Source organism: Rhea pennata, chromosome 14 (genome assembly GCF_028389875.1).
Source record: "Rhea pennata isolate bPtePen1 chromosome 14, bPtePen1.pri, whole genome shotgun sequence".
Classification (NCBI taxonomy): domain Eukaryota; kingdom Metazoa; phylum Chordata; class Aves; order Rheiformes; family Rheidae; genus Rhea; species Rhea pennata.
The window spans coordinates 11714410-11740316 of record NC_084676.1 but is presented as its reverse complement, the minus strand read 5'-3'; the positions used below and the strand labels follow the sequence as shown (position 1 = coordinate 11740316).

General features: G+C 40.9%; 1 protein-coding gene across 6 annotated transcripts in view; it reads right to left on the bottom strand.

Moving 5' to 3' along the window:
• The window catches only part of SGCD (sarcoglycan delta), a 359895-nt gene that overhangs the window by 217337 nt on the left and 116651 nt on the right, over window positions 1-25907 (bottom strand). For all 6 annotated transcript variants that reach the window (XM_062587001.1, XM_062587000.1, XM_062587006.1 and 3 more), the window contains exon 2: window positions 6621-6803. The gene's annotated coding sequence lies outside the window, so the exon portion shown is untranslated. The remainder of the gene's footprint in view (window positions 1-6620; window positions 6804-25907) is intronic.

Genomic DNA, 25907 nt, shown 5'->3' with positions numbered 1-25907 from the left:
CTCCAGTACCAACAGAGGCACGATGTGCGCCAGAGTAACGGCATGCTCTTAAGCCTTGCATTATTTGCCCTGTTCAGCCTTTACCATGAATGCTTTGGTTACTAAACTTTTCCATGTGCATGGATTGGGGTCTCATCGTGACACAACTTGAGCACACACCAGCAGGTGAGGCTGACCCCTCAGCCCAAGGCTTTAAATGACATCCAATGCAAAATTAGATGTTCTTTCTTATGTAACATTAATAACAGAAAGCACAACGACATTTGGAAGAAAGGAGGAATCTCCTAAAAGTCAGGGGTCAACTGTTCAGGTAGGGGAAAGGCAGAAGCCCACTAACACCCACAGCCACCAGCTTATCTGGTGAGATATAAATGGAGCTATTTATCCAGCTTGTAAAGAAGAAGAAAGGGAACATATCTCTGTTATCTACAGACTAGGCAGGAGATAACTATAGATTAGATTTACTATGGGGAAGGAATAAAAAGATGTCTTGCTTTGGGGGTGCCTGGTACTCGGGGGGCAGAGACTGCCACGTGTACTACACATCCAAACAGAAACATGCTGCTCCCTCTGGATCTCCTTGTTTCTCACAAACAGGAAAGCCAGCCTCAGCCATTCCTCCTCCGATTCACCACCAGCTATCCTGTCTTTCAGGGTTTTTTTAATTTATTTTCTACATATTCACCACAGAAACGACAAGCTGGAAAGCTCCCATTAAATGATGCCAAGCAGAACTCTCCATTCACAGCTAATGTTTGGCTGCACATACTCTCTATTATTTCCAAATGTTTTCAGCATGTTTCAGCTTCCCTTCATTAAACATATTCATAATTATTTATGGCATATCTGAAGAATTAGTGCAACAGGTTCATGCTTCCAAACACAGGCCCTTGGCTGCAAAAGGATTTAAAAATCAGCATCGCAGCACTAGAAAGAAGTTTCTGGTGATACGCAGGTAGAGCTCAGGAAGGTGAAGCTGGATGCTACACTACCATGATTTAAGTGGCTTTCACCAGGTAGGGATGTGGCATCTTACAAAACCCTAGGTATTTCTTAAAGCATCATACTCCTTAGTGAACAGTCAACTTAGTCAAAAAACAAGAGCATGTTCCACCACTCAGCATTTCATAAAAAGGTAGCAAGTGGAGCTTTGTGGCACCCTAAAAGAAAGGCTTGAACAGCCTGAAGAATCACTCTGGTCTAAAAATAGACTCTTAAGGCATCAAAATAGTTCCATAACACTTCACATGAGCTAACGTCACAGCTTTACAAGGCTGTTGCCATCGCACACTTGAGAATCCTTTTAGGCTAAGCCTAAATTTCATTGAAGAAAGTTACAACAAATGCTCATTTCTTTACTGAAGTCCCAAATAGTCATTTACAGAAATTGTCAGGGATTCTTCAAATCCTAAGTTTTTTAGGCTCTTTCATGAATTCCACAGAACCACATACAGAAGGACATCTTTGGCACGAAAATAAATTGTGCCGTTTTGGTTCTACAGCACTCAACTCCAACCACCAGGACCCAGCATGCAACTGTGACACCAGAATAGCACTCAAAATACAGATGGCGTTGAGGCTTCCAGCAATTATTTCTGTGGCCATTAAGACAGAAGTTGTTCAGGGACAGAGCTGTTCCTTTAGGTAATTACATTCCCAGGGCTACATGGTACCTGTCAAACTTCTTTTTTTCAACTCCTACCTGACAGGTCAGCTTTGTGGATCATTGTGAAATAAATATGTCATCCTGATGGCAGTTTTCTTAGTCACTCTCAAATGCAGAAAACATAACAAGCTGTAGCTCATCTGAACTTGAACATAAGGAAGTTATCACTCAAAGAAACCCCAAAGATTGCATCTTGACCACTTACTGCATACGGGTGACTTCCTTATCATAAACATTGTGATGTGCAAATTGGGATTTATCAGCTGGGATGTGCAGATAAGCTAACCTTCTCCCTGGAAGGTGTCACAGCTGCAGGCAGAGCAGTAAAGGCCCTAGAGCATCCTGAATGAGCAGTCCCAAATGCATCCTTCTCTCTCAAACTTTATCCTGGCAAAAATCCACTATTCCAGAAAGGAAATGCAGTATTCTCATCTTTTTCTGTGATGTTCTACGTAAAGCTTGGAAAGCAAGAGTGCCTTAACTGCATGGCAGGGGGATGGTAGCTCATAATTAAATTTTCCACATCAACTGCTAGCTACCCTCCTCTTCCTCTCTGGTAGGCTGCAAACTGCCAGTGGATATTACTCCAAGAGTAGACATGACACAGAGCAAGAACTATCAGATTATTATTATTTAATATTTTATAGTGTAAACTAGCCAAAAATAAGGGGTAACCAAGCTGAACTGCAGTGAGAGCAGTACCAAAGAGAAGACAGCCCTGACTGAAGCTGTTTATCATCCAAGATTTGCAAAAACAAAAGGGAGAGAAAAACAGGATGAGGAGAGGGGGACCGACAGGTGAAGGCTAAAAGCAGTGAAATGTCTTCTCAGAAGATGGAACCCATCTGAATTTTGAGCCAGGCAATTTCAAAATGTCTGCAGCCCCTACTCCAAAGAAATCCCTCTTCTCCTCCCCAGCACAAGTCTGCCTCTATGACAGGCACTGGAAAGTCACATTTAGGTCTTATTTTTGATGTTTTTGACACCCAAACTTAGAGGCATATAAAATCCGTTTGTTTCTGATTTAATAAATAAAGTCAGGAAAAAATCAAGAAAGGTTTGAAGAGTGAAGCTGTAACTTTTTAATCAGACCAACTAACATAGGGAATGACAGAAAGACACCTGTCCCTTGTTCTACTTTAGGTCAAGAAGGGCTTACATATACAAGCCCTCTTCATAGAAACCTTGCTTTATCTACTTGGGGCCATCACAGCTGCAGCACTACCTCTGCACTGTCCTTAACACAAAGTTTTTTTTTTTTTAAAAAAAAAAAAAAAAACAACAAAAAAAGAAACAAAAAAAACTTGGGATGATTCCTGAAAATTTGTGAGTGGTAAAAAACGTGACGGTAAAATTAAACTTTTCAAAAATACAAATAAAATTACAGTTTAAACAAAGCAAGGGGAAAAGTCCCAAAGCAACTCATCTGAAAAAGGCAAACTATCTTGGGGATTTATGCCCATGCAATGAAGACAATTAATTGCTATGAGATCTATAAAACACATTAAATGAACAAAGATTTTTTTTCACTTCTACTTTCAAGACAGAATTTATTAACTATGTTTAATGGCTACTTAAATTTTTTTCTGACATATTTATTAAATGTGCTTTTTCAGCAGAACAGAGTTTTAATAACCGGATTCTACTAATCCAAAAATGAGCAATTTAAGAAAAAATACTACTATTCATGTTATCGACAGTTCAGTTAAAAATAATGCCTTACACAGTAAGATTACTATCACCACAATCACATAAGTGCTGTTAAAAGGAAACCATCTTGTCTCACATAAGCAAACAACATTATGTTGCAGAGATGAACGTGTTAGATTAACATTATTTGGACATATGTTGCCACTTCCAGCAGATTCACAGAGCCAGAGATGTTGCGTTTAAAATGTGGGTCTTGATGTCTTTTGGTGTTACTGCAATTACTTAAATGAAACTCCTCTATGGGGAGCGAGACACACAAAAAGAACTGACCCAGATCAGACCAGTGGCCTGGATGAAGGAGATCCATGTCCAGCTCTGTGCTTTTTCCTGTAGACTCTCCAGCAGCTCAGCTCACGCCTCCAGCTGTGCGCATCAAATACGTGCATTGCACTTACGATACCATGCAAATTTGAGAAAGATTGATGCTGGCTCCTTAGAAGTGACCTAAAAAGTGACTACATTCCTCAGTCTCTGTCTGTTAAAATGGGGACAAGCAGCGCTTCTCTGCAATACAACAGGGTCATGAGAACAGGTATATTAAAGATGTCAGTGGTCAGTTATGCCAGTAAGGTTGCATGAGCCCCCAAGACAAAGAGAAAGGGTAAAAAAGGATCTCAGCTAGTTGACTGAACAAGAGTAGCATCGCCAACTCTTGAAATGTCAGCATGAGCGTCTCAATCTGTGATGTTGTTCTTAAAGATCAAGAGATGCTATAAATATCCAAAATATCGTCCATTACATAAGAAGTAAGTTTTTAGCTCTGATGGTCACAAAAAATAAGAAAATACAACCAAAGCTCAGCCTACAGTCTAATGCTTAAATACTCATTATGCGTAAACCAATTGTGTGGGAAACGCTCTTTCTTCTCTGCAGCTGTGAGGTTCTGCAAAGTCCTGCACAACTTTCATCTCAGATTAACACTCACAGCACAGCCTGTGCCACGCTGCGCAGGTTGCAGATTGCCCCCGGAGGGCCAGACACAGGTGACTGCAGGCACAGCATGGGAATCGCACCATTTTGGTCTAACAAAACTCAATTTGTCCAGATTCTGGGGGGTGGCACCATTGCTGTCATTATAAGGGGCAAAGAGATTATTGAATAGGCCTGTAACATTTCCTACTCACTCTATCAACATTATTTTCAGTATGGAACAATGCTAGAAAGGCAGCAGCTGGGACATTATATTGTCTTTCAGCTTGTGTCCCCACTCCCTTCCTATTGCAACAGCAAAAAAAAAAAAAACAAAAAAACAGCCAACAATCACCCAGCCTGGTAACAGACTCCTGCCCCTGCAAATAGCAAGACAACTAGCAAAACACAAACACTCTTAGCAAGAAAGATTTACATGCTTTCAAATCTCAAACAGAAACACAGAATAAAACAAGCTGCTATAATTTCTACCTCTTAACAGTGTAAAATATTTCTGTACACAAGTCAAGAAGTGCTCTTGATTATGAAATACTCCTCCTAGAGTCTTCCTCTCTAGGTATTACAAGCACAGTAATAAACAAAAGTAAAGATGGTAACAAAAGCCTGAGCAATGTTTAACAACCTCTCTTGTCTAGAAACTAGGTGCTGCTGCAGTGAACAGACAAACAGAGCAAGCTCTGCAATGATCTCGATGACAGGACCGTCCCATTCCTGACACAGGCGTCCTTTTTTTAAAATATTTGGCAAATCTGTCCTGACCCTCCACACCTGTAAGTTGAGCATTTTATCTAAGCTATTCCCACCAATTTCCCCTACAATCAAAGGCTCAGGCAAATGCCACCAGAAGCCACTCTGCAGCAGATCTGCGAGACGTCTAGCCCAAGCTGCCTCCTAGAAGTGCCCCTCTACCTTCACCGACTACTCAGGAAGCTCAACGAAAAGCTCAGATACCTGAAACACAGGCGGCTAATCTAAGCAAGAAGGTTCCCACCTGCTACGACATCGTGCGACTGCGCACAGCAACGGAGGTGCTCACAGCACGGCAGAGGATGCCACTGAGCGTTCGGTGCAGTCTGGGATGTGGTGGTACTGGTCTCCGCATGACACCGCTCTGTCACCCCAACCCATCCTCACCCTGTCACTGGTGCAACAACATTACGCAGAGACAGCTCTGCCTTGAGCAGTGCTTGGGAGCAGGTAACTCTGCCTTCTCCTGTTGTCCACAGCAGCAGCGACCTCTTCACCGTGACCCATGGCTCTAACTGCAACTGCTAAAGTCTACTTAAGAAAGGGCACTATGGTTTACATAAACACTAGTGGTGCAGCAAAAGAATAAATGCACACTCTCCTGCATGGCTCAGGCCTTCTTAGAGACCTTTAAGTAAGTCTTAGCTCTTATTTACCTTTTTTTTATTTTTATATATATATTTTTTATTAACACCATGCGTGGGTGTTATATTGCTGCTGCACTTTTCTCAACAAGACTCTACTGCTGGTTCAATAATGAAAAGAAGTCAATATACATGTGTTAAAATAAAAGGAATAGCATCTGACATCATTCTACTGAGACCTGGGAACTAATACTTTAAAATTCAGTTTTTAAAAGCAAACTTTATCTCCACAGAAATAACCAGGCCTACATAAAAGAAGCTGTAGTATCAAAGGCAACATTACCGTAAATGTTTCTCATTGCAGAGTCTTTTTCCACAATGTGTTCCTCAAGTCCTGATCCTCAGCTTCTTGTTAAAGATGTGTTGTATATTTTTTTTACACAAAACCAAGGAAATACTGTGTGATATGAAAATCTCCATGCATGCGAAAATTGTGTCACACAACAAAGGGAGAACATAAGATCATGCAAGAAATCAGAATTTTTCCTATCCTTGGCAAATAATGAGAATATACAAAGCACTAAGGAAAGCACAAGGCTGTATTACAAATTGGTTACTTTAACTTTTTTTTTCCTCTCTGATCCATTGAAATGCAGTCATTAGTGAAATATAAGTGTGGCTTTCAAAATGCAGATGCCTATCAACAAGTCTGTATCAACAGCAAAACAACACCATCAATGAGCATTTTATTCAATAAAACACTCAGTATAAACCTGCACCCCCTCAAGCCTGAGACTTTAAAAACACTTCACACTTGATGAATGCTATCCAAACCCAGAGAGAGCAAAGGTTATTCACTGAGGCAGTATGAGCATGGCATGTACAGTGCAATTACCATGAAGGCTGATAGTTTTTCTATTTTCCCCATATGCAGATGTTCAGAAAATAGTAACAAGGCAAAAGCAGAGGCAAAAATCACATACCTTGCCAAACCTGATAGTTCTGAATGCTGGACACAACTCGTTTCAGAGCAACATTGGTGTGACAGTGAGTTCCTCAGGCGGCCACCACAGGCAGTTCCTTTCCAAGCTCCCCAGAGCCTCCAGCTCACCGTTGTCCCTGTCCCTGAGGAAGATGCGGAGTCCTCCAGCACTTTAGAGCCTCAGCTGCAAAAGATGGTGTTCAGAAAAGGAAAAGAGAAGAAGGTGTGGCATTAAATTCCAGGGTCAGTTGCTTGGCAGATTCAGAGTAGAACGTAAGACAACATCTGATAGGAATGAAATGTCAAGCCAGGACACAAAAAGTCTGTGACAATCCATCATACATGGCACCTTCTGAGAGCAATCTCTGAATTCAAGAATTGTGGTGCAAAGCTATTCCTGCTTTACAATGCTTTAATAGTCTCCCTACACCAGGAAGTGAATGCCAGCCTGGCTGCATTTTATTCCAGTCTGAGATCGTACTAAGAAAGTAAGTAGCACACTCCTGCAAAGGGAATATTTTAATCCATTATGATATTTCTGCTAAATAACAGGGTTTTCATATTAAAAGCATAGACATAGCCTCAGTCTTAATACTTTGTACTCTTAAAACAGCACTCACACAGGGATTTCAAAGTTCCTAAGCAAGCAATTACATTAGCCCTTATGGCTAATGGGAAGTGTTGACTGCCACCCAATATTCAACAGCAGGTTCCTGAAGTTCAACCTCTGAATCAGCTGCTAGAGAGAAGCAAACGGCCTGAGACTTTCTGGGATGGCTGGAGTTGCGTATCACCATGCTAACACAGCTGGCCACGCTCAGCGTTTCTCGCCGAGCTGCCACAGCACAGACACAGGGGCCTCATGGCAGGCACTCGTGTAAGGAACCACCTGGCCACCACGCCGCAGGTCACCTTCCCGCAGCACGGCCAGGCCTGAGCACCGCTCGAGCGACACACAGACACACGCAAGGTGGACACTGTCCTTGAGCCTCTTCTCTTAGAGCCCTTATGTAATGAATCAAACACAGCAGCCACAAAGGCAGTAGGAGTCTATCTACAAACACGAAAAGAGCAGAGGAGGTGGGAAAAAAGAGAGATACACAGACATGTTTATTCCTTAGAGGTCTCCTACACAGAAGAAAGCTGATGGCAGGTCTAAATACCACAGAATCCAATTACAGTGGTTGAAAACCTGCTCAGCTTTTGGGCTTGCAAGAAGGAAGACTTCAGTAATCAATGTGTAAAACTATTCACACTGCAAGTTATATTGCTTTTTCTTTTCCCCTCCCTCTTTTTACCAAAAGTCTGCATAGCAATCACAGTCACCACAGATCAGAATAACCAAACATATTCACTCTCTTTAGCACAGATCACTTCACTAGGCCTTACATAAGTGGTTTATGCTACGTATCATGCCTAAAGGCTCCACAAGTGGAGCTGCTTGAGAGATATGTACAGCAGGCATTAGGATGGCAGAGCCCCTGCTTACATTTCTTGGCACAGGTCTGCCTGCATGGTGAGGTGACCTGAAGAGGTGCAGAGACAGCATTTTTCAAGTTTCAGACCTCCTGCATCTCTTGCACTCAGACATGAAGGACAAAAGTAGACCTTTATGGTTGGCATCCTTTTCCATCCTAACCATAATGCCTTTCATTTCAAATGGCAGATGAAAAATCAGACTGCCAAGTGAAATGGCTGCTGAGTGACTTATGGGTACAGGAACAGCTGTTGCTGCAGTAGTTTGATCTACTGGCAGAAGCAAGACCTAATTCTACTGCTTTTAAGGGATTTCTGTCTCTGGGGATCAGAGTTACATTTACTTTTCCCTTTTTCCCCCCTCTTAAAATTGCAATGCAAAAAGAAGAAAAGTGAGGAAGAAAATCAGTTCTGCATTTTTGTGTATTACCTATAGCATCAACTGAGCTGAAGAGTAGAAGGAACAGTAACGGGACTAGACCATCGTTTCAAGCTGAGTGTAGGAGCCTGGTATAAGGTTAGAATATATATGTTTTTGAAAGCTGCTATTTAGTACAGCTTGTCTATGTTTATCTGAAGCAAATCTCTTTGGTAAGGAGAAGCAGCCACATTGCCTTAACAATGCCACTGTGCATGCACTCCAAGTTCCTGCCGTGTCTGAACTCCTGCACTGCTAGGTGGATCATAAATTACAGCACAGGCAGGAGAGTGCACTTTCAGCTCTTGGCGGAGACAAAAAAAAAAAAAAAAAAAAGCTTCCCTCACTACTAACCACTGCCATTACGGGAATGAGAGCACAACAGCAGAGAGATGGAAAATGTTGCTGCAAATCCCACCCAAGCAGTCACCTGAGCCAGACTCTGAAGAACAGAACAATCCTTTCCCACCTCCTGCCGACCTGCACGTCAGTAGCAGGAGATTTTTCAATAAACCCTTCGTGCTCAGTGAACTTCTGAATTGGTGGTCAGTGTCCTAGCAGGCAACAGTAAAGTCTCCCTCTCACTCTCTAGGAAGCTGGAGAGCCCACCACGTAGCTCCCGAGATGTTCTGTGGATCGTCTCAGCTTCAGGCAGCTCTAAGCAGCAGCTGTTTTGGACATTGGGAACATATGCTACCAACAGCATATGGTAGTCTGCATAGAGCCACCACTGGAGGCCAGAGCCCCAGCACCCTTCAACATCCCAAGAGCACTGAGCAAAAATATTCATTGCAGTCTGCAGCTGGTGTAAATCCCAGGGACTTTGCTTTGAAGATCATACATGAATGATTCTATACCCAGAATATATTTTATGTATTTATACACATAAACGTGTATAGACATAGTGGCTGGTAAGTGGTTCAAAGGAGATTATGGAAAACTTGGCATTGCTTCTATTCAAAACAAAACCAAGTCTGAATATACAGAAATGCACGATGTACTAAAAATTCCACAATTTCAGTATTTCCAGTGATCCGACTCTCATAGAAAGTATGAACTCTATAACTATATACATGTTACAAACCCAATCAAATGTTAAGTTCAAAGACATCACTTCTACCTCAAGATATCCCCAAACCACAAATCACTGGAGACTGGGGGACTACCTCAAAGGAAACGTTGCTATACCTTCACCCTGCTCTTACATTGTTCTCCAGGCATCCGCTATTGACAACTGTCAGGCAGAGGACACCAGCCGGCTGCACCTCTTCCTGACCCAGTACAGTCAGTTTGTATCCAGCTATCACACAGCTCAAGATGCAGCTTGGTCCTTGTGGCTAGTAATGACTACATTAGTGAGCATTTGTAAGTTTACACCAGGCAAAAAGCTGTATCTAGAAACTGAGCAGCATACTTGCAAGCACATACTGCCATATAGTAAGGATTCACATGAGTATCAGTGTTTCAAAAGTTAAACATACCTAACTGCAATTGAAGAAATTAGCTGGGCATAGCAATGATTCATTATTTAAGGAGTCTTAGAAGGTGATTTAGAAATAATTGAAATAATATCTCCTTGCCTAAATATTAACATTCTTTTATTTTTACTGCAAGTGTGGCTGTGAAGAAATCAAAACTCTGTCTGTGATGTGTGTCTGTGTGCACACATGCAGACAAGTACTACACACACTGTAAGTGTAGGACAGAGATCCTAGAGCATGCTCTGAACACAGCAAGGGATTATACCAATCCATTAGCAGGTATAACTTTGAATTAAACCTTGGGCATGAGCCCCTATACACCTGAGTAAGCAACAGTTGCTATATTTTACGATATGCTCAGGATTGAGCTATAGGGCTTTTTTTAATAATTATTTTTTTAAAGAGTGCTTTAGAACAGTGTGGCTTAAAAGGATCCCATTGCACTCATCATGAACTTCAGCCAAATGGAAGGGTATTCAACTACCTTGGCGGATGCTCCTGACTCCTCATGGCTCAAATCCTAAGTGCAATTGGCTTCTATATTTTATAGGACTTGTTCCTCTGTTCCTGCTGCGTCAAGGAAGCTCTAGGATCAACAGCTCATCCCACCATTTCCACCTTTAGTAAAGACCTTACACCAATTTATTGTAAAGGTGACAGCACAGAACAGGAGAATAAAATGAGACTTCGAATTCCTCCTTCCAGAAGGTTAATGTTAAAAAATAGGTAGCGATGTAACTTCGGCCCCTTTCCAGCTTTAATACTTACAGCATTGCCCACAACTGTGTCCCAGACATAGTTTGTCATTCACAATAGTTGAGTAAAAAACATAAATAAAACAGATGTCGCCAGCAATACTGACACTCAGCTGTTTTAAGGCTTTTCTCCTTCCCTGCCAACAAAACAAATAGTGGAAGCAGCACTGCAAGTCAAGTGAAAACATCTATGATTAGGGAATTTGGTGGAGGCCAGGGTCTGATGGAGTTACTCCAGAAATTTACTCAAAGAATGCAAGGTAATAACAAAATGGAGAATACATCACCTGGTAGGAATATAATGGAACACTATATTACTGGTTTTTTTGTTGTTTTTTGTGGTTTTTTTGTTTTTTTTTTGTCATTTAAGTGCAATCCAAGAGTTTCCAGAAAAAAGGCAGAAAAAAGGAAGTAAGAGCAGTGGTTAACCATGCTTGCTTTATGAACTGTTCCAATCGCAACAGTATTAAAGTTACGTTACGCAGTACAAAAGTATGATTAGTGCCTTACCAGATCACAAAATGCTAAAGCGCTGCACATGCCTTGTTGCTGCTATGTAAGAATAAATAATTTCTGAAAATGAAACCCAGGGCATACAGTGGAAATATTTCCAATCTGAAATAAAATGTGTATCTCAAAGACAAGAACTTACATTAACAAAGGCTGCTTCTCAAGTCTGAAATTACTACGTTGCTAGGAGGTAGAACTGCCTAGCTACTAACACTGAGTTACACTATAAACTATTATTACCATTACTACTATTACTACTACAGTCTAGTTACAATACAAAATAAGCTCTCTGGGACCCCCAGAGCAGGGAAGTGCTTATAGTCCTAGACATATACATCTGCCCTTGTTCTGCAGCTCTTTGGTGAGATTATCGTTTCTCCTGCCAGTTCAATTGAAAATAATGACAAAGTTCTGGCAACGCATATGTCCTTGTCAAATAGTGATTTCAAAGAGACAGAAGCACATTCTTGGGGAGAAAAGGGAAAGTTGATTTTCTGAATGTAGGACAGGGTGAGGATCAAACAGCTTGCATTTAACTGGCCAGATCTTCAAAATAATGGAATAATGAAATAAACCCAGTTCTTCCAAAAACAGCTGACAGGTTTATATCAGAGGCAGCTGCATGATACAACCTTTGCTGATATGATAATATCTAACTGGATTTCTTCTTACTCAAACTTGAAATGGGAATGTAACTAGAAAAGAATCATGTCACTCATCTTAGGCTCACCGTTGAAGTACAAGTCTTAATTTTCATGATGACGATGGCATAGGATTTAGGATGGCTGAGTCTTTAATTCATTGACATGCCAAAGTCGGTGCATTTCCTATCCCTTATTCCATTTTTCACTAAGCCGGAACAGACTTTGTGACAAGTGGGCAGATTATCTCCTTTTCAACCACCTCGCTCCTTCTCTGGCTCATCTAACCGCTCTCCCCTTTCACGCAGTCTCCAGGACACAGCCTTCACTTTGCAACCAGAGAGGCAGAGGTGGGCTCCGCTCTGAAAACCTCAGCTGCCCCAAGAGAAACAAAATTTGTCAATATATGTTACAATCTAGAATAAATTACGTTAATGTGCAAAAATGTTATTTTTGGCTCCACTCCAAGGTAAACTTCCACATAAGCGTTTAATGCCGCGGCTGCCTCAGTGCCTAGGCAGAGCTTTGCACATTTTGGCCTGTGACGAGGTCAATCTGTCCGTGCAGCCACAGCCTCCAACAGCCAGGGCTCCTTCACCGCTGTCCACGAGCAGAGGGGGCTCTGCCTGCACGGCAAAGCGGTGGGGCAGAGCCAGTGAATCAACCACCGCCAGAACCAGAGGACTATGCAAGATTCAAGCAACCTGCCTTTGTCTTCCTCTACTATTAAAAAGAAAAATCAACTGCCCTGAAACACCAATATGGAGATTCTTCTGGGCTATATTTTCTGTTCTGTAATTCAGTTATATTCCAGGATGAGAAACACTTTTATTACTAGAACGTTCAACACCTTTGGATCTCTTTACCACAGCTGATATCATATAAGTGGATCATATTACAGGATCAGGCATTAAAGCATAAGCCTTTTATAAACATACTGTATTTCTCTATATCAAAGGTATAAGCTTGACCATTATTAACTTTAATCTCATTTGAACACAGTGCACTTGTATTTTGGCACCCAAAACTGAGGAATGATTTCTATGTCTCATTCAGACGAACTTTCCCACCACCACCCTTTTTTATTTTTTTTTTCTTCCCCCCCATTTTCTATTCAGGGCACTCCATTTTGCATGCTGCAGATGAAATTTCTCAACAGCTCTGGCACTACCCTCCCTCTGCTCTCACCGAAATCAGGGAGATTTATTACATGCCTGCACTAACACTGTTCATAAGAAAATACTGTCTTTGCTGTACTCCAAATATGTCATTCTTCAGAGATTTCTGTGTCTTGTTATTGCCATTTCTTTCCTGTTTTTTGTTGGAAAATGAATAAATAAATAAATGCATATCTCCATCTACTGTTAAATGCCATTGCTAAGCAAACCTTTTGTCCCTTGCTAAGGTTACTTATCTCTGAAGTTATATAAGTAACTCTAACTTTATTGTTTATCTCTGTAGAACATATTGGGATAAGCTGGTATGCCAGATAGAAGTATATTGGATTCTATGGTACACGAAGGACACATAACTGTCAGTCAGTTTTCAACCTAGAATCTGAGCAGAGTTTTCAATTATTAATTCAGATTATTGTTCTCAATGTTTCAATTTTAAAAAGAATACATAACATCAACCTCTGATGCATTTGCCAAGAGTTTAAGATGTGCTTCTCCTTTGGTGTATCAAGCCTCATATTATTAACCTTAGATTAGAAAAAACAGTTACTTTTAATCACAAATCAAACTCTGAAAAATTTCGTCTAATAAATTAGTTGCATGCAATACGTTGCCACTCTGAAGGTCCCATCATTGCCTCAGCTTTATGCAGCTACAACCCCAGGGAAAGGTAAGAGTCAACCAAGCCCATAAACAACACTCAAAGATTGCCTTATTCAGTGCACAGATCTAGTATTTCAGCTTGAAGAGGATATCAAATTCACTGACACTTGAAAAACATCAAACTTGCTTCTGAAACTTAGCTTTTGAGAATGTGGATTGTATATTTAAAAAAGGCTCAACTGGAGCTGGAAACCAGTATCAAAGCCCAGCAAAGCCCTATCAAAGCCCTAGAGCTTTCAGTTTTAGCAACTGGTATAAGGAGGACAAAGCCAGAAGAGGGAAGATGCAGGGTCTGGCCGGGCATCTGAGCACAAGGCACGAAGCAGTAGCCACTCGGGCTGGAGTGTCTGGGGAGCACCTGAGAGCCAAGGCCAGAACATCTTGGGGTCTCCAGGACGACAGCAGAGTTTTCTAGGGGAAACATCACAAGAATGAAGAAAGTTGATATAAGATATGAAGGACTATAAACTAACAGGAGCAGCTGCAAGCTCCAGAACTGGGCAGTCACTACCATCATGTTCACAATTGCACATCAGCACTCGTTTTGTGGCTTCTGCCCTTTCCAAGCACACATGTTCCAGTACACACTTTCTGGACCAGGCTACCTAGACGTACATATTAAACCAGAGAAAAGTTTCAATAACAGTACTGAGGCAATTCAGTATTCATGCAGAAGACAACCCTACCTCAGACTCCACGTAAGAAATACATCTTCAGAGTTAACTCATGTAAATACCTACTCGTCTGCTCTTGGAGACAGAAGACTAGGTTAGATAGACAGCAAGCCTCCAAACAATCTGAAATACTCCCATTCTCCCATAAGATAAGGCAGTGGCACATTGCTTCAGTTAGTAAAGGCCACTTTCCTTGGCATACTGTAAATCTCAACGAATGGAGCAGAAATACAACACCCGGCAGACTGCGTGGCTGAGCTGTCCCCAGCAGCAGCTGAACTACCTTCAATCTCATTAGGCACTTAGTAGTCTCAGAGCAATCTTTTGATTTGTGCTGAAAACCAAAGCAGCTAAAAGTAAGGAATCAAATGTAGGCGAGTTTAAAATAACCTTGTTATAAAATATGCTGAATTTTCTTCAGACACAGCTCAAGACTGCTGACTCTGTTTGAAGTCCATGATTAGCAGACATCAGCCAGAAATATGTCACTAAATCCAGGTAGAGGCCAGGCACGAGAAGAAATGACTCATTAAGGCACTGTTTGCAAAGAAATCATACAATTCACTTAAACCCGTATCTAAATTTAGACTTGGCCAATAGATAATTACGATATATAGATAAAAAACTATTCATCCCAGGGCAATGTCTGAGACTGAATTGTTCCCTGTCACTGATAGAAGTTTTCTTCATTTACAGATGTGCATTTCCATGCACAGTTAATGGTGCTTACAAATTAATTATCTGTGTCATCGGGTGGTGAGATTCCCAAACTCTCTCTTGTACTCACAGTTCATCACACTGGCAAGTAACTGTTCAATTAAAAAACCCTTTGAAAATATGACCCATTACCTAATCGGTGAGAGAGTTCAGTGAGCTTTGCCTTTTCTTAAGGTCTTTCTAAAAACTAAAATAACACCACTGTCAAAACTGTACTGTAACTCTGTGTATTTAAGTCAATTAGCACAAATTCATCTCAAGGGTAAATCTTTGCAGTCCATTCACTCTTAAACAATTGGATACTGCAAAAAAAGCCTACAGCCATCTATCTGCATAGCTCTGCAAACGTTTCGAACAACACTAAAGTAAAGTTCACTGACCTGAATTTATCTCTGATATAACTTCACTGACTTCAGTAGGCTTTTGCCAGTGATAAATTTGCCCACTGGGTTCTGCAACAGAAAACGACTATGAAATCACAGCTCGCAGAAATGTCAGTGAACAGGTTTGGATACGGGCAAGCCTGTGCATCAGGAAACTCTTCTCATTACAAGTCTGCAAACCTTTGGCAGTTTGCAAAATGCTGCTCTTAGAAACATTTTGAAGTGTTATAAATAGAGTACTCAGCCCACGATAAATAACAATCTGAGAAGCCTGCAAGATTAGAAACGTCAATGGATTTGGGGATTTTTTCAGCAGGGGCTCTCAGGCCTTGGTTGACCTAAGAAAAGTTTTCAGATTTTCATACATGCATACATGCATGTGTATGTGCGTGCATGTGTTTTACAGTGCTTCATTTGGATTCTTTCTGTTTTCATCCAAAAACAATATTTTAAAACACATAAAATTAATGCCCTTCAAAGAAATGGTAACATCTTGTGAAATTTCAGATAAAAATAGAGAAAGGCCCAAGTTCCTATCACCACTGAAAGCTGCGGTTTCCCACGCGGCCCCAAGCACTGGAGCAAACCCCTTCGCCGCGGCTCACAAGCAGCTCCAGAAGCCTTGCTGGGACCCCCTGGCTTCCTGAGCCAACCTGATAGGCACAGGTATGAGCTCTGCTCTTCCGTAACGGCTACCAAAAGCCGGAAGAGAGTTTTGCTCTCTCTGCCTTGCATTCAGACTAGAAGGAGTTGTACGTTCCTATTAACGCTTCTATTCTCCGCAAGGAAAAACACTGCAGCTTTGATCGCCGATGAGGTTTGAAGCATGATGCAGGAAGCTGGCACATGCGCATCACACAAAGCAAGGAGCAACAGGCAGCAGGAAAGGGGAAAAAAATGTACAATCAAATTCTCAGCTGGTGTAAATCAGCCTGGAGCTTTTGATGTTAACAACTAGAGGGCAATTTATACCTTTTCCGATCCATACCTCATTGTGTTTTTGCAATCAAATCAACACAGAGATGTGACAACCATTATCCAGCAATAACCATTTTAGTGACCATTACAATAACACACAGGCAATTATCCCACTGCCAGAGACCGATGGGAAGCGTGCTTTCCTGTGCCTTTCTATTTCAGCAAACAGTAATTAAAATATACATTAATAGTTCTTAATATAATATACCTGATTACATCTACTGCAAAATATTTTCCTTCATGTTTTTGTAATGAATCTGACCATGAAAAACAAATTTATGTCTACAGTTTGTATCATTATAAACTCAACTCATTTGATGTGAAAAAAACTACATTTTAATTGCTTGATTTAGATTTGGCTGGTAAAATGCATACTGAAACATTACTCTTTTAATTATGTTAATTTATAACTGAAAAGCTAAATTTACAAAGGCAATAACATTAATTATTTACTTGCCCATTAGAGCTGAATATTTATTACCAAGCTAATTGGCTTCATAAGTCTGCCAAAAAATTAAAAACGAGTTTATGAACTGATTTATACAGGAACGACACTGCTGTTATCTCTCAGCAGTTTGTGTACGCTTAATGGATTGTACTGATATACATGTACATTTCTTTCATTTATAGTCTGTTACATGTAGTATTTTTTTTAAAAAAAAAAAAAAAAAGATTTTTTTCCTTGAAAAAGATGCCAACTGTGACGTTGACCAAGCTCCTTTACTGTTCTAGTTCTAGAAAATGCATATTCAAAATCCCACATGCAGCCTGATGGACATGCACTGCTCTGTAGCAACTTTGGAATACTGCATCTTGCCTGGTCACTTAAATGCTAACTGAATGTAGAACTGCAGTGGGTTAAATCAAACCAATAAAAAGGAAACAGAGTAGCTCAAAATAACCCATCCCACAGCAAGAATACGACTGCTGTCTCTATCCTCACTAATATTTTATTTTCATTTGCTCTATGCAAGAGAACAAATAAATTCAACACTTACTTATGCATGCACCCTCAAAATAATACAATTAAGTTACTAATGGCTACAGAACAATTTGAGGGTTATAATAATATATGATGAAAAGCTTATTTTGATTGCTGTCTACAAGGAAATTCTAGTTCCATTTAGCAACGTCTTGTAACTTTGGCACAAAGCAAACACCTTCTCTTTCTGCTCATGTTCCTTAAATATGTGACTTCCCCAGAGGATGAGTGGATTACTAAAAAGCTGCGGTGACATTGTCATCAACATGAAACAGAGGACTGCTGTGAGCGTCATTTTTGCTCACACTTCTGTGAAAGTCATCTTTTACCAAGACCTACGAATAAACTGGTCTACCTAGTGCAGAGGATAAACTGAGTAAAAGAAGCAATCGTGAGACTGCCCTCACCAAGATACTAACTAGCAAGTCCGACATTTATTTATGCAGGTGTCCTCAAAACAGAACGAGGAGATCTAAATTACGGTCTGAACTTCCAACAGCAGTGTAACTGTATTTCAGAAGAAGCACAGAAACTTCCAAGAAAGAGAGGCGACAGGCCAGTGGAGTTGGCATTACAGTCAGCCTAGGTGAGCGGGAATGGGACAAATCACCATTTAAACCATTGCCGCCCTTCGTTTTTTTTCTTGTAACTCCCAACGCACAGTCAGCGAAAGGGACCACGGGAACTCTCTGTCCTCTCACTGAAGAACCATCTGCCTGAAGATGACCGAGCGGCTGGATTCAAGGCATACGCCTGCCTTTCAACGATAAGGCAGATTAAACAAACAAACAAAAAAATCTAATTGAAAATATGGGGATTCTTTGTCCAGGCATTCACTTGCATCAAAATGAAAGAGACCTCAGCCAAGAGCACGCGCTTCTCTCAAGCCCACGCTTGCCTTGCTTTTCTCAAGTTGTGCAGGGCATTGATCCTTTCATCAACTGAGCAGATACACTGGTATCTCTCAACGCCAAGTTTTTTAATGTTACCGTAACAGAGCTCAGCATGACACTGCACTGTGTGGCCACACTCGTCCAACATGAGTACAGAACTGCTAAGAATCAGCATGACCCAGAAAAATTGCTTTAACAGTAAAATCCAACTTGTGACGCTAAATACTCACATTTTTTGACAGTTTAATTAAATGCCTAGAAAAATTACAAGGGGAGAAATAGCAGGTGATTATGTTAAAAAGTGGATCAAAACTAGAGCTATCGCACAGGTATGTCCAAAACATCACGGTGGTTCACTGACAGGCTGTGGGGGGAAGAAGGGCAGTGGTGGCCAGCTGCTGGCACCATGCGACGTCACCTAACACGTCACCACAGTCTGTGCAGGGCCACTTCCACAGAGCTTCGCCCTACCCTCCTGCAAGGGCATCTATTTTGCATCCTTTCTAATAAAGCCTGATCCAAAGGCTGCTGTCGTCACTGCAAGGCTCGCCATTAATTTCTGAATGATTTAAATCACCATTGCAGAGCTTGTCCTACCTCCTATTTGCCTCACAGCTACAACAAACTCATGCATATTAAAGAGTCATGGAAGCAACCGTATCTCTTGCTCTGTGTCATCATATATCCAGAAGTTTGGCTTGGCTGGTGCAACCCACTTCTCTTTGGGCTTTTAGTGATAGGCTGAACAGATTGGTATGTGATCTACGCGGTGACATTTAGAGAGATGCAACGACTCCACTTTTAAAGCTCTGTGTCAGAAATAGTTGACATGTCTAAATTACATCTGCAGCCTCTTCCTCATAACGAAGCACAGCCCAGTGGAACAGTGGCAAAAAATTACTATGTAGGAGAGAACAGGAAATTCTTCGGTTCGTGAAAATCTGTTACTTGAAAGATTTATATTTAAGGGGACCAAAATTCAAAGTCTCAGAAATATTAATTATTTGGAAAGCTATTATGAGGTAAACAACATGAAATTTATTTCATTCTCTAATGTTTCATTGAAAATTCTATGTCTTCTTTTTCAACCCCCCCCCCATTGTTTTTTACTATAATGTAAGATATATGTCTTTAAAATTCTTTCAAATAAAAAAAGCCTTTGTTTAAAAGACTATAAAACCAACTAATTTCAACAAATTCCAGAAGTCTTGTGCTGTTCTGTTTTGGTTTCAGACTGGCGTTTGCTGAACCTGGCCTCTCCCTCGCTAAATTTAAGGTATTAAAGATATGGCACTGACCAGTGCCAAAACATCAGATCGCTAAAATCAGATGAGGTCTGGCATGAAGCAGCAAACAGCTCAAATAAAGAATGAGCATGAGGCGGCCCTAGTAAACACGGGTAACACGGCATGACAGACAACCAAGACAAGAGAAGGCAAACAGAAGAGAATTGTCAAACGTTATTTTTAGCAACAGCCAACCAAAATGCCTTAGACATCAATTTCAAGCCACTTAATCTTCTTAATGATATGCTATAGCATTTGTTTATGATTAGTGTTGCACTTTGTTTCCTATATAAGATTCCCCTTAGACACTTGTACTCGGCGTTCTTCAGAAATAGCTCCGTGAATACACTGAGTATTAGGTTAGAGTTTCGTTATCACAGTGCTAAATTATTCCAGCTGGATCACTATTAGCTCTCCTAATTTTACTATAATTCACTATCATCACAACGATACAGCACCCTATGGATACATTTATTACAGAGCATAAATTCAGTGCTCATGTAAGATGCTAGAACGCCGAGTCTGCAGTCTTTATGCAAAAGCCTGAAGAACGTTTAAAAAGAATTATCTTTAAAACAACTTTTTAAAGGTTTACCTCTAAATTCCCATCCTCCACCTATCTATTGCATTTTTTTATGATCTTAGATAAGTTTTCTGTATGTGATACTCCACTACAGTACAGGCTATTGCCCAAGGCAAAACTCTTTCATAGTAAATACACTGGGGAAAGGGATGGCAGAGAGAGCAAAGAAGAGTATATTGCTTTACACAGTAATCTCCATTAAGAGAAAGCAATGCATTTATGAAAATAAAGATTTAGAAGTATCTTGACGTATATACCCTCCTCATTCCACGCATTTATGCTGCAGCAGGTCTTTCCTAAAGCAAGCAGATGTTTGAACGGGTCTCAATTCAGAAAAGCAACCCGTTCAGAAAAACACATTTAACACCTGCTTAAAACCTGTTAGAGAAAAAGTAAAGCAGATGTTTCAGTGTTTTCCTAAATCAGGACCATAACTGGATTTATGAGTGCAGAAATCCCTCCACTTCATGCATTCATGCGCACAGGGTTTGAAATTTTGGTTCCATTATCCAGGCAAGCCCCGTACGTGTCTACACACTCGGAGCCTGCTAATGAGATGCCCTATCTCTGTCTCCAGCAGCTGCTCTGAAATAGTCTCAAATCACTACTGTTCCCTCCAAATTCCCCAGGTTACCTCCCTTCTTCAGGAAAGGAGCAGCATTTTCTCCAAGTACGTAGTTCCTAATGCTATGTTTCCAATGCACATTTTCTAATTTTTTTAGTGTAAAGCTCCACTCGGCTCAGGAATCCTCACGCGTACCATTTAACAAATACTTCCCTATCCAAAACCTAAAGTTTTCCAATAGCGCTGTTATGCCTTACACTTAAAAGTAGAACGTACACACAGCCAAGTAATTAGAAGAGCACGCTGACAGTACGTAACGCTATTCCACCTTCACCCTGGGCACAGCCGTTAACGGTAAGATCTGCTGGGTTTTTTTGCTCCCCTCTACGCTTGCCCACATCCTTCCCAAGTGCAGCATCACAGCAAGCCTCTCCCAGAGCAGCTCCCAAGGTTGCCCATGGCCGGGTGCCACAGTGCTTTTCCAAAGCAGCGTTCCCTATCCAGCACTTTCTTATTTTGCATCTGTGGGATTGGTTTCTCTCTTTTAACAACGGCATTTTGCACTTGAGTTTCATCTTGATGATTCATTAAGATCATTTCCAGTTCCAACTCTGACATCTGTAACACTGAAATCTCTTGAGATCTGGACTCATCCACACTTGAGAAAGGTACTTTCTGGTTCCTCATCCAAGTAATTAATGAAAATGATTAAGATAGACCCTTCTCAGACCTCACAGCCAAAATGCCCATGGTTCTTTGAGTTAACTATACTATAGTTAACTATAATAAAGTGCTCTTAAAGTTTTTTTTTTTTTTTTTTTTTTTTAATCAGCTGCGTAGCCCCTGGCAGTTATTGCCAGTGAATTCCTTGCTGTCTGGAAATGCGCATGTCTGCTAAAGCTTCTAAAAAGCCACAAATCAAAGTTTGAAACTAGAAATTTGAGCTAAATTTTCTGTTGTCACGAGACTATAGAGCTTAAGAGGGAACCAGATGCCTGCCTAAAGGCAATGCGTTTCTGCTGTCATATACGTTTTGGGTTAGTCATCCAATCAAAGAAGGAAATTAGATTAGTTTGGGCTTAACAAAACATGTTGGATATTATTCTCTGTTCACAGGGACCTACAGGTCTTTAATTTGTTCTGGTATCTTTTTGAGCATTTAGCACCCTCTATTTCCCCTGTAACTTCCTTTACAATGATTAGTACTATGTTTGCCTTCCTCTAGGCTTCTGATAATTGCTGTATGTGCCATAAGCTTCTGAGAGTAATTGTAAATACATAAGACTTTGTGGGCACATTTGAGAAGGCCATGCGGACTCAAATATAATCAAGCTTATCTAAATACTCCCTACTTTGCTCTTGCCTTTGCTCATAACCTTTATTACAGGGAACAGTATTATGGATCTCACACAATTATTAGCCTTTCTGTGAAGAGCAATGCAGAATAATGGCATTTGGTATTTCTGTCCACTCTTTCTAGTGCATTATTTCCTTCCTTTTTATCACTAATGAACTTTTGTTTTCTTCTCATTTCCAGTGCTTTGGTAAGTCTCCTCACTTTCTAACCCTTTACAGCTGTAACTGCTTTTGCCTCTCTATCTTTCTGAATCTAACCCTATATGTTTGCACAATTCTCTGATGTTCGTAGCCATGTATCCTGCTTACCTGTTTCACACAGTTTCACATTAGTGAAAAGTTTCTGGTGCAGCTGTGTTAGTTTCTTACGCCACTTTCTTAGTAACAGGTTGATGTTAGGTTTAGATAATACTGACCTCAGAAGGTCCTTGGCTATAATGTTTGGATGCAGAGCAGCTCTGGAAACCACAATACGCCTCCTGCATGCACTGCTCCAGTGTAGAAGACTTATTCTGCTATACGACATGTGTCCTCCCGCAAAGCGATGCAGCTGTACTGAATAGCACAGGCAGAAGGGTGGCACAAGAAGCCTCTCTGTTTTTCACTTCTTATCTACTCCTCTCTGTACACAGTGATAAGAAGAAACACAGTAGATCCAGAAGGCTGCTATCCACACGGCCAGGCAATCACTCACCGTACGTAACCAAAGGATAGGGTGGACCCTATTCACAGCCCCGATGTACCCTACCAACACAGCGAGGATGGCCTGCAACCTACCCCACACATTGCTTAGCTGTACCAACTTCAGCAAACCTTAGGCTGAACCTCCAGAGCCAGGAAGACTTTGGCAGGAGTTTGCCAATTTCCCTCCTCTTAGCCAAATGCATTTTCTCAAGTGATCACTGCAATTTCCTTCGCTTAAGATTTTCAGGTCCACCACATAGTCTAAAAATAACCGTATTCTTTTTTAGGACTATAGTCACTTAACAGAGCCCAGAACTAGCAACTTATTTCATGTTCAGCTGAACCAAATGAAATGCTACACATTTGCATTGATTAGCAAAGCTCTGGCTTTAAATCTTGAACGAAATTCTGAGGAATCACGTAGAAGATATTTATTTAAAGCAGCTTAGTAAGCGGATTGTGTGCAGAAATGAAAAATACATATACATATATATATGCATTAGTACAATACTACTGGCTGAAAGGTTTGCATGTGCTCTGTTTGCCTTTTTATTTATTTTCCAAGCGAAGTATTGAAGAAATGGGTCACAAACTGGCAGGACTAAGTATCTTCTAAGTCATCTTAGGTTTTCAGAGACCAATCCACCACTGCCCTGCACTTGAAGTAGCTACTTACATTTGTGCAAAATGTAGTATCCTGCAGGCATGGAGAATCTTGAATTCATCCCTGCAAAGTGCTACGGATTCAGGAGGCAGCAAGAAGAGCACCTCACATGGAGGAGCACACAGAGAGAGGCTGGCACCCTCCTGGGGAGGAAAAGGGGCACGCAGGGAAGGAAGCAAGCAGAGGTCTCCCTTCCTTGCTGGGCAAGGGCACAAAACCACCAGCTTCATTCCTACTCTTTGCGCATTAGAGTCCCCAAATGCCCCGGCTTTACCATGCTACTTTAATTAATAATAGTCTGTGCAAAGGCATCTTCCACATGCAAATGTGGGGTTTTCCTCCTCCTGACTTCTAACTTAGGTTCAAAATAAGCTGAAAATAATCAACTTAGACTCAAAATAAGCTGAAAAGTTTTATCTCCTTTTGTAATTCATTACCCTCCACCCAAACCCAGGCTGCTCAGACACTTCAAAGTCAAGCTACATGAAGTATCCTGTAATTCTGACCTTAAACTGTGTCCTAAGCTACCTTCCTTTAGCCCACTGATCAGCATAACCCATTTTTCTCACTGACAGATGTACTCTTGTAGGAAAAAAAAAAAAGCCCTCCCACAACCAATTCCAATGCAACTGCTATGCCCTCCACCTACTTCAGCACAGTTTCTGAGGCTTTACTCTCTTGAATATTCTGGTAGCATCATTTTTCTCTCAATACCTTTTGAATTTTGTACACCTTGGTCATGACCCCTCTTAATCTCTTCCATTTTAATGGATATAAACATAATTTTTTAATCTCTCCTCGTAGTTTATAACCCCTGAGGCCCTTTATCATCCTTGTTAAGGCTGTATCTATAATTAGGGTGTCTAGGAAGATGAAAAGGAACGAACAAGAAAGTGCCTACTTCATACAAATTGTTACATGAATAACCCCCTCCCTCCAACCCCTTCCCATTCTGCAGACAGCAACGGGGTGAGCCCAAGTGCTCAGTGTCAGAGTGCGCGTCTGTGATTTCTGCACAGCAAGTGATGCAGCCAGGCAGGACTTTGAGGCTGCAGGGTCCATCACTCCTCACAAGTTCATACTGCAACACTCATCTTTGTGATATTTCTGCTCTATCATTACACACATAGACATACACATTTATATTCTCCACAGATAACCAAGAAATCACACCTGCCCATATTATATACCAGACAAACTGCCCTCCATCTGTCCATACACAAGCACACAAACTCACGCATTCCCAAATGGCTGACTGCTCCACACTCCATATACACAGAGATATACGTACACACATGGACATGTTTAGCATTTCTGCTACCAGGGAAAAAGAACACTGACCACAGCCACTTTTCATTGCAGAATTACAGATGAAGGTAACACGCTGACTTGCCTTCAGTACTTGCTGTGGCTGTCATTCATTAGTTGCACAGATCCTCGAATCCTTCACTGATAAGCAGAGAAGAAGCCTCCAAGGGATGAGTGAGAAGTCAAACAAATGCCCAGGGCACAGAAGATAAACACGTTTTAAGGGATATATCTGTCCTTCTGGATTACACTATATGATTATTTAAAATTTGGAACTTGCCATAGCAGATTAGACCAGAGTTCTGTTCGGACCAGAAATCTGTTTCTGACAGTAGAAAAATGTAGATGCTGCAGGGAAGGGTTTGAGAAACCCTTGTAAACAGTTACAGCACAACTATAAACCACTTAGGCTATTTTCCTCCTGATCTTCATTAACTGGACAGTTAATATCCTGAAGTAGAAGAACTTCTCTATCCCTGTCAAGTATCTCTTAATTCTTACAGCTGTGATGTTGCATGGTCTCACTGTTGTGAAATGGAGTGCAAACCTTTGGACTTCAACTCTTGAGTTTTTATCTTCACTGGTATCTTGGCACATTTGTTCCCCAGCCTCAGCAACTCAATTCTTCCCTCACCCACAAAACATGAAATCACATACTCCTAACCCGCGGTCTACTCTTATAAGGGATTCCTTGCAAAATTTCTCACACATTAGTGAATCACTTCTGATATGTTTTCCATAGGCAAATTTAAGGCATTTAATTATGGAAATGTATGCCAAAATGTCTTCCCACAGAGCTTCACACTGTCATGGTATAACAGTTACATAGGGTCTAGGCTGCAGAACATTTTATAGAACACAAGGCTGTGACGTGTTACAATGAGGTAATGATCACTGCAAGCATAAAAGGTGAAAATGAGTTTATTTGTCCTAGGCATGTTTTATAATCACATAAAGGCTATTCAGCAGGTATTGCCAGTAGTAACAACTTGCAGAAGGAAATGGTACTAAACAAACTGTAGCCCACACCAAACTTAGAATTCTGTTTTTCTTTGCTATTATTATCTATCTAAAGATGGTTACTATGAAACATTAT